An 11,102-nucleotide genomic window follows, 5' to 3' on the forward strand; every position below is an offset into this window, starting at 1 on the left:
AGCTAAATGTAGACAGAGGGCCACAGTTGAAGAGGGTAGTAAGAGCAGAGATATAGTGTAAAGCCAAACTGACCTGCAGTACTGCCTGCTGGAAAAAAGATATGCCATGGGCACAGAGAAAGGAGAGAAAGAGACCCTAACCAGGCACCTCAGGCACAGAGAAGCCACACTGGGAAGACAAATGCACAAAACATTTGGCTTTGAAAACCACAGGGTTTGAAGAACTGTGAGGGGTTTTTTTAATGTTTTTATTTATTTTTGAGAGACAGAGAGAGACAGCATGAACAGAGGAGGGTCAGAGAGAGACACACACACACAGCATCTGAAGGGGTTCTGAGCTAGCTGTCAGCACAGAGCCTGACATGGGGCTCGAACCCACAAACTATGAGATCATGACCTGAGCCAAAGTTAGACGCTTACAACTGAGCCATCCAGGCGCCCCAAACTGATTTCTTAAAATCATTGGGACTTAAAACTGGAACTTTACAAGTCAGCAAGTTGACTCTAGGAGAGCTGGAAGGCAATAGGAAAATGAGTCCTTGCCATTAGAGGTACAGCACAACAAACAGCCCCATGGAGATACAGCATAGAAGCAGCAGTTTTTAAAAAATGCCTGGGGTTTAGAAGGGTTAGAGGAGGGAGATTTCTGTACAAATCTCAGAGTGTGTGCAAAAGGGGCAGGGATCTTTGGGAGAATTCTCCAAAAACAAAAAAGCCTCAGCCACCATTTCCTTCCCCCTCCCCAGCCCAGACACAAAACACCTGCAGGAATGGCATGAACGCTCTCCACCCAGCTTGCTGACAGCGTACTCTACCCCCATGCTTTTCTTTGGACCGGTTTCCCTCACACAGTCTTAGCAAGAGTTTTCCAAAGAAGCTCCAGGTCCCCTCTCACAACAGAACAGACTACCACAATCCTTCCTAACACTATGCACCTCCATCTCCACACTGCCCTACAGACCCACTCCCTCCAACATGCCCTCAGCAGGAGTCTATCCAAAGTGGCCTAGCAAACACAAACAGCAGTGGTATCAAGCAGCTCGAACTAGGTTCAAAACCACCTCCAAAGGGATTCCTGCTGGGGGGGGCGGGGCAGCGGGGGGGAGGGGGGGGGAGATAGCCACACACACGAGCCTAACAGCGACCCCAGCAGTGGGCTGGATACAGACCTCTAGTCTGACTACATGCCCTGCCCACCTACAAAAGCTTCTCAGGAGACAACAAGAGAGAAATGCCCTGTAGTTCAGTCCAATTGCAGCTCTAGCAAATGCCTGTTCTAACCCAATTCAAGTCTAGGCTAGTCCCAGACTGGCCCTTTAACAACACAGGGACCAAACCCTGCCCACAACAGGCAAAAAAAGCCATCACAGACAACTCAACTAAAGGCAAATGTGGCTCAGCCACAAGAGTAAAGAACAGGAAACATCCATAGGAGACACCCCTAGAGTGCCAGGTTCTGGTGAGTAGGGGCACTACACGGCACTACAAGACCTCTTCTTCATAATGCCACTACTTAAAGATCAGGATACATAGCTGACTTCCCCACCATATAAACACAGAGAATTGGACAAAATGAGGAGTCAGAGGAATATGTTCTAAATGAAGGGAAAGAATAAATTTTATAGCAGGAGACCTAAGCAAAACAGAAATAACTAATATGTTTGACAGGTAATTTAAATGAATAGTCATCAAGATACTCACTGGACTCGAGAAAAGAGTAGAGAATCTCAGTGAGAACCTCAACAAAGAAGCAGAAACCTGAAGAAATAAAACAGTAAGAGGTAAAGAACTCAATAACTGAAATTCAAAATACACTAAAGGTGTTGGGATGAGGACTGGGTGTTATATGGAAACCAACCTGACAATAAACTATAAAAGAAAAAAATACACTAAAGGGCTCTTATTGGCATCTTGGGGCCTGTGGAAGCTTGCTGGGAAAGGACTCCTAAAAGAACTAATATGTCTAGAAGGCTGTGGTCCAAGGTCACTTTTGCTAGCTATATACAGGGTTTCCATGGGGCGCCTGAATGGCTCAGTCGGTTGAGCAGCTGACTTCAGCTCAGGTCATGATCTCACAGTCCGTGGGTTCGAGCCCCGCATTGGGTTCTGTGCTGACAGCTCAGATCCTGGAGCCTGCTTCAGATTCTGTGTCTCACACTCTCTCTGCCCCTCCTCTACTTACCCTCTGTCTCTCTCAAAATAAAATAAAGTCATAAAAAAAATTTTTTTAAATGAGCTTTAAAAAAAAGACCATTATATACAGGGTTTCCAGAACAAGAGTGAACATACAGCAATTCTTAAAATAGAAGATGTTTATGCATGAAATGAAACTGAATTCTATCTACGCAAGAGATGTGCTTATGTATACAAAGCAAAGAACAATACAGTAACTCCTGGTGGCAAACCAAAACACAAGGTAATCTGGGAAAAAGTAACTCATGCTCGAGGAAACAGTGGCGTGGTTCATGCCAATTCTAAAGCAACCTTCCTGCTAAAACCATTGGCCACAGAATCCAAGTGATACCGTAGCCCTCAAGGATTTAAATTTACTGAAAAGTAAATAAATAAAGCTGTAGATTTGCTAAAAAGAATACACTAAAGTAAATAAATAATAGACTAGAGGAAGCTGAAGAACAGATCAGTGACCTGGAAAATAGAATGATGGAAAGCAATCAAGCAGCACAACAAAAAGAAAAAAGAATAATAAAAAATGAGAATAAATTAAGGGAACTCAGTGACACCATCAAGTATAAAAACATTCACAATACAGGGAGCCCAGAAGGGAAAGAGAGAGGGGGGGGGGTAGAAAAATTATTTGAAGAAATAGTAGCTGAAAATTTCCCAAATCTGGGGGAAAAAACACACGTATAGATCCAGGATCACAGAGAGTCCCTAACAATATCAACCAAAGAAGGTCCACACCAAGACACATGATAATTAAAGTGACAAAAAGTAGTGATAAAGAGAGAATTTTAAAAATAAGAAGAGAAAAGAAAACCATTAAACACAAGGGAAACCCCATAAGTCTCTCAGCTGATTTTTCAGCTGAAACTTTGCAGACCCCAACGGAGTGGCATGATATATTCAAACTGCTGAAAGAAAAAGAAAGTGCAGCCAAGAATTCTCTATCCAGCAAAGCTATCATTCAGAACAAAAGGAGAGAGAAAGAGTTTCCAAGGCAAACAAAAATTTAGGGAATTCATCACCACTAAACTAGCCTTATAAGAAATAGTAAAAGGACGATTCGTGGAAAAGAAACACCATAAGCAAAGTAAGAAAAGCAGGGAGCACAAAAGTTTCAAGGGACTCACAAAGTAGAAGATTATAGTATGACACCACATACCTAAAATGAGTGTAGAGGTGAAAGGCTGGTATAGAGTAAAAATTTAGTGCCTTAAGAACAGGTTCAAATTAAGTGACCATCAGCTTAATATAGAATACTATATGCAAAAGATGTCATAAATAAGCTTAATGGTAACCACAAATCAAAAACTGGTAATAGGAGCGCCTGGGTGGCTCAGTCAGTTAAGCATCTCACTCTTGATTTCAGCTCAGATCATAATCTCAAGGTACATGAGTTTGAACTCCATGTTTGTCAGTGCAGAGCCTGCTTAGGATTCTCTCTTTCTCTCTTTCCCCTCGTCTTCTCTCTCTCTCTCTCTCTCTCTCTCTCTCCCTCTCTCTCTCTCTCTCTCTCTCTTTCTCTCACTCGCTCTCTCTCTCAAAATAAATAAGTAAACTTTTAAAAAAATCTTTAGGGGCGCCTGGGTGGCTCAGTCAGTTGAGAGTCTGACTCTTGATTTTGGCTCAGGTCATAATTTCACAGTTTTGTGAGTTCGAGCCCTGCATCAGGCTCCTTGCTGGCAGCATGGAGCCTGCTTGGGATTCTCTGTCCTCCCCTTTCTCTGCTCCTCCACCCTTCACACTGTCTCTATCTTTCTCAAAATAAATAAAATATACTTTTTAAAAATCTTTTTAAAAAGACTTGTAATAGACATGCAAAAAACAAAAAAAAAAAAAGAATCCAAGTATATCACTAAAGAAAGCCAGCAAACCATGAGAGAAGAGAGCATAGGTATGGGGTAGAACTACAAAAACAACTATAAAACAAATAACTAAATGGCAATAAATACGTGCCTATCAATAATTACTTTGAATGTAAAGGACTAAATACTCCAATCAAAAGACAGGGGGTAAAAGGATGGATTAAAAAAATAAGATCCATCTATATATTGTCTACAAGAGGCTCACTTCAGACCTACAGACACATGTAGATTGAACGGGAAAGGATGGAAACACATTTACCATTCAAATGGAGAAAAAAAGCTTAAGTAGCAATACTTAAGGTGAACAAAATAGACTTTAAAACAAAGACTCTAATAAGATAAAGAAGGCCACTATACAATCATAAAGGGAACAATCCAAGAAGATATAACAACTGTAAATACTTATGTACCCCACATGAAAGCACCAAAATACATAAAGCAGCTAATAACAAGCATAAAGGAAGTAATCAATAGTGATACAATAATAGTAGAGGACTTAAATACTCCACTTACACCAATGGATAGATCACCCAGAAAGAACATCAACAAGAAAACAATGGCTTTGAATGACACACTGGACCAGATCTAACAGATATTCAGAACATCCCATTTTGAATACATATTCTTTTCAAGTGCACATGGATCATTCTCCAGAACAGATCACATATTAGGGCCCCAAAAATAGGTTGTAACAAGTTCAAAAAGACTGAAGTCAGACCACAAAGCTAACAAACTAGGAATCAACCACAAGAAAAAAATCTGGAAAGAACACAAACACATAAAAGTTAAATAATATGCTACTAAAAAATGAATGAATGAGTCCACTAGAAATCAAAAAGGAAAATAAAAAATACATGGAAATGAAAACAAAACCATAACTTTGGTATGCAGCAAAAGCTGTTCTAAAAGAGTTTATAGTAATATAGGCCTTCTTCAAGAATTAAGAAAAAACTCAAATAAACAACCTAATCTTGTACCTAAAATTATTTTAAGAAAGAACAAACAAAATCCAAAACCAGTAGAAGGAAGGAAATCATGAAAATTAGAGCAGAAGTTAATGATATAGAAACTAAACAAACAATAGAACAGATCAATGAAAGCAGGAGTATGCTCCTTGAAAAATAATCAACAAAACGGATAAGCTTTTAACCAGAATCATCAAAAAAAAAAAAAGAGAGAGAGAGAGAGGACTCAAATACACAAAATTAGAAATAAAAGAGGAGAATTAACAACTGACACCATTAAATACAAAGGATTATAAAATAATACTATGAAAAAGTTTATGCCAACAAATTGGACAACATGAAAGAAAGGGATAATATGGATAAACTCTTTGAAAAATATAACCTCCCAAAACTAAATCAGGAAGAAGTACAAAATTTGAACAGACTGATTACCAGCAATGAAATTAAATCAGTAATCAAAAAACTAACCAGGGCCAGATGGCTTCACAGATGACTTCTAACAAACATTCAAAGAGTTAATACATATTTTTCTCAAACTATTCCAAAAAATAGAAGAGGAAGGAAAGCTTCCAAATTCATTCCCTGAATTATACTGATACCAGCATTATACTGATTATATTATACTGATACCAAAATTGTATAAAGACACTACCAAAAACAGATGGCCAATATCTGTGATGAATATAGATATAAAAATCCTCAATAAAATATTAGCAAACTGAATCTAACAATACATTTAAAAAAATCATTCACCATGATCAAGTGGGATTTATTCCTAGAATACACAGGTGGTTCAATATTCACAAATCAATCAACATGATACATCACATCAACAAATGAAAGGATAAAAAGCATATGATCATTTCAATAGATACAGAAAAATCATTTGACAATGTACAATACACATTAATGACAAAAATCCTCAATAAAGTAGGTTTAAAGGGAACATACTTCAACATAAAAAGGTTATATATGAAAAACCCACAGCTAACATCATTCTCAATGGTGAAAAATAGAAAGCTTTTCCCCTAAGATCAGGAAAAAAACAAGGATATCCATGCTTACCACTTTTATTCAACATAGTACTAGATGTACTAGCCCCAGCAATCAGATAACAACAAAACAACAACAAAACTAAAAGTTATCCAAACTGATATAGAAGAGGTAAAACTTTCACTATTTGCAGATGACATGATACTGTATACAGAAATGCCTATGGAGGAGGGCACTTGTGGGGAAGAGCACTGGGTGTTGTATGGAAATCAATTTGACAATAAAATATTAAAAAAAAAAGAAATGCCTAAAGACCAACAAAAAACTACTAAAATGGATAAATAAATTCAGTAAAGTCACAGGACACAAAATCAATGTACAGAAATTCTTTGCATTTCTATACACTACTAATAAAGTACTAGAAAGAGAAATTTGAAAAAGCAAACCCATTTACAAATACATCAAAAAAATCAAGTACCTAGAAATAAACTTAACCAAGGAAATGAAATGAGAGACCTATACCCCCAAAACTATAAAACAACAGTAAAAGAAATTGATGACACAAATAAATGGAACAAAGTTTTATACTCATGAATTGGAAGAACAAATATCATTTAAATGTCCAAACTACCTGAGTGCCTGGGTGGCTCAGTTGGTTAAGCATTCAACTCTTGATTTTGGCTCAAGTCATGATCTCACGGTTCATGAGTTCAAGTGCTGCATTGAGATTCTCTCTCCCTCTCTCTTTGCCCCTTCCCTACTCACATTCCCTCTCTCTCCCTCAAAATAAAGAAATAAACTTTAAAAGGTGTCTAGGTGCACCTGGGTGACTCAGTCAGTTAAGTGTCTGATTTCAGCTCAGCTCATGATCTGGAGGTTCGTGAGTTCAAGCCCCACATTGGGCTCACTGCTGTCAGTGCAGAGCCAGCTTCAGATCCTGTCTCCTTCTCTCTCACTCTCTGTTCCCTCCCCCCTCATTATTTCTCTGTCTCTTTCTCTCTCAAAATAAATTTTAAATCTTAAAAAAAAATTAATGTCTATACTACCCAAAGCAATCCACATATTTAATGTAATCCCTATCAAAATGCCAAAAGATTTTTTCACAGAACTAGAACAAATAATCCTAAAATTTGTATGGAATCACAAAAAGACCCCAAATAGCCAAAGTAATCTTGAAAAAAAAAAAACAAAAAAGCTGGAAATATTATAATCACAGATTTCAAGATATACTACAAAGCTGCAGTAATAAGAACAGTATGGTACTGGCACAAAAAGAACACAGATCTATGGAACAGAATAGAGAAAAGAATAAGTACACAATTATATGTCAATTAATCCTTGACTAAGCAGGATGAATATCCAATGAGAAAAGACCATCTTTTCAACAAATAATGTTGGGAGAACTGGATGGCAACATGCAAAAGAATGTAACTGAACCACTTCCTTATGCAAAAATAGACTCAAATGGATTAAAGACCTCAGTTTGAGACCTGAACTCATAAAAATCCTAGGAAAGAGTGCAGGCAATAATTTCTTTAACATTGGCCATAGCAATGAAGAAAACAATCAATAAAACTAAAAGGCAACCTACTGAATGGAGAAGATATTTGCAAATGATGTATCTGATAAAGGGTTAGCATCCAAAATATATATGAACTTATACAACTCAATACCCAAAAAACAATCCAATTAAAAATGGACAGAAGACATGAATAGACATCTCCAAAGAAGACATACAGATGGACAATAGACACATGAAAAGATGTTCAACATCATTCATCATCTGAGAAATGCAATTCAAAACCACAATATCACCCAACACTTGTCAGAATGGCTAAAATCAAAAACACAAGAAACAAGTGTTGGCGAGGCTGTGGAGAAAAAGGGCACCTCATGCACTATTGGTGGGAACGCACACTGGTGTGGCCACTGTGGAAAACAGTATAAAGTTTCCTCAGAAAGTGAAAAAATGAAACAACCCTAGGATCCAGTAATCACACTACTGGCTATTTATCCAAAAAATATAAAAACACTAATGCAAAGGGATACATGTACCCCCCCTATGTTTATCGCAGCATTATTTACAACAGCCAAATTATGGAAGTAGCCCATGTCAAACCATAAATGAATGGATAAAGAAAAGGTGGTCTATATACACAGCGGATGTTAGCTACAAAAAAGAATGAAATCTTGCCGTTAGCAACAACTTGGATAGATCTAGAGAGTATAATGGTAAGTTAAATAAATCAGAGAAAGACAAATGGCATATGATTTCACTCATTTGTGAAATTTAAGAAACAAAATAAATGTGTAAAGAAAAAAGGAGCAAAACTAAAAACAGACTCTAGAGAACAAACAGATGGTACTGGAGGTGGGAGGATGGGAAGGTAGAACAGGTAAAGAGAATTAAAAATATACTTACCAAGATGAGCACTAATATAGAATTGTTGAATTACTATATTGTAACCTGAAACTAATATAGCACTGTGTGTTAATTACACTGGGAATTAATTTTTTTAAATATGGAAAATAAATAATAAAATACATGATGCTGTGACAATGAATCCTATTCTGGAAAAATGGTAACATTGGATCCAAAGGAGTCAGAAATTTAAATATAAAAAAAATGAAACTGTAAAATTAGTAGAAGAAAACACTAACAAGTTCCTCTATAACTGTGTACAGAGAAAGACCTTTCTAAGCAGAGATTGAAGTCCACAAACCATTAAAAAAAAAAAGGTTGACAAATTTATTACATTAATTTTTTTGTTTCTACTAGATTTTTAAACAAAGCTAAAAAAATAAATAACTGGCTTCCCCCAAAATTGTGACTCATACCATAAGCAAAAGCCTAATTTCCCTTAATATGTAAAAAAAGAAACTCCTAGGGATTGTGGGAAATGAGACCAACACCCTTAAACCTGTGCAAAATGCCTGATATCACTTGCAGTAAACTAGATTCAGGTTAAAACTGCAATATGCCATCTCTCAGAAGCCTTGCAATGGATAAGATATTCTGCTGGCAGAGCTGAGGGCAAAGAGGCACCTCCTACTTTGCTGACTGGCATGCACGGTGTTCTGTGGAGAGCCCGCTGGCCATCACTAAAACTTCCAATGCATTTTCCCTCCATCCAGCAATCTCAATTCTAGGAACTTATCCAAGATAAACTTCCCATGTGCTAGTTGACACACTTATAATGTTATTCACTATAGCATTATTTGTAGCAGCAAATAAAAACAAAAGGAAAATAAACCAAATGTGTGTCTATGCAAGACCAATTATAAACACAATATATTCACTTATCTCTAGATACTGATATAGAAAGATGCCTGTGATATATTGTTATAAAAGGAGGAGGAGGGGAAAGAAAAGGAGGGGGAAAGGAAGAAGAAGAAGAAGTAGGAGGAAGGAGAGGAAGAAAGAAAGGAAGAAAATAATTTGTGTAAGAAAGGGATAAAGTAAGAATATGTATTTACATTTGCTTGTATATTTCAAAGATATGAAACTAATAAAATAAGAGGCAAATGTGTAAAAACGAAGTGGTCAAAAACAGGCAAAAGTGATACTTCTCCATGTTACCCTTTAAATATTGTTTTCTTTTTTTAACCAGATGAAAAGATCCCCTATTTAAAAAGTTTAAAGCCTAACATGTCAACAGATGATTAAAATAATTATCCTATTTTAAAAACTAAATGGAATTGAAAACTGAGAACTCTTGAAAATAACATCGTGGAGATGAAAGCTCCATTGGTAGATTTTGTGTTTCATACCCTTTTTCTGATTTCTTTCTATGACCTGACTGTTTTCACAAAGGCACTTTCTTTGGAAGTGTCCTCCACACCATTTCTCTGGCCAGCAAAAAGACTGATTAGTAAACTCAGTAGCCTTTACCACTGGCAGACTGGAGCTTAAAAGCTGATGTAAGCTTGTTGTTTTCACACCTAACAACTCATCCAAGCCTAGTGTAGTATTTTCCTTTTGAAAGTATGCATTCATATCTATATAGCAACAATACGCAAGTACAAGAAAAACCCAGAGGAAATAGGTTTGCATAAGGAAAATACAGAAAGGAGCTATAACTGTTTCAAGAAAGATGCATAAAGTCAATTTCAACCATATGAATGTGTCAAAAATGGGTCATTGAAGCCAACATGCTTTTCCCATAAAAGAGATGGAGAATGCTTTCTCCCTTGGGGAAATCTTTCCCGCCAAACCACCCCAACTGATGGCAACAGATACATCAAATCTGCCAGTACTAAGAAATGAAAGGCAAACACAGGAAGCATTCAAAAGCAATCAAGCATTTGAAAGAAATAAGAAAGAATGAATGAGTTGGTTCTGACCAAATTTAAAACACTAAAGTAGACAAATTTGGAAATAAAGTGATGGAAAACATCACATACTAGCAAGGTTATATTGAGGGCGTCTTAAGATATACTTTTTCAAAATTGTTATCCTGATTACAAAATGAGAGTATTATTTTTTCAACTTGATGGGGCTGTTTTATTAAATATACAGATCCCCATGTTATAGAAGGAAAACTGTGGCTTGGAGAAGTGAAGGAGATTGCCTACAATCAGCCACACCAGTCAACAGTGGACCTGGGATTTCTGGCTCCATAAAAAGAGCAGCAACAACAAAACACTAATACTTCTTGATGCCTTCCTACGTGCCAAGCTATTTGCCTGCACTATTTCATTCTCTCCTTGCAACAACGTGTAATGTCAGTGCCGTTATCAACCTCATTTTAAGATAAAGAAATTAGAACTTGGAAAAGTTAGGCAAACTTAACCTCCTCACTCAGCTGCCAAGTGGCAAAGCCAAAATTCAAATGTGAGCCTGAGCCCACGCTTATCTTCGAGACCATAAAGCCTGAGGGGTTGGGCTCTGGAGACAGACTTCCTGAAGGGGAACCCTGGCTCTACCACCTGTGAGCAGGGCCACTGTAGGCCAATTACTGAACTCTTCTGTGCCTGTGTCTCAGTTAGCTCATCTACAACACGATACCAGTTCTTACTTCATGGTGTTCTCATAGGAATGGAATGAGTTAATATGAACAAAGCACCTAGAAGTATGCCTGCACACAACATCCTATAT

The sequence above is a fragment of the Suricata suricatta genome, chromosome 10, assembly GCF_006229205.1.
Source record: "Suricata suricatta isolate VVHF042 chromosome 10, meerkat_22Aug2017_6uvM2_HiC, whole genome shotgun sequence".
NCBI lineage: Eukaryota > Metazoa > Chordata > Mammalia > Carnivora > Herpestidae > Suricata > Suricata suricatta.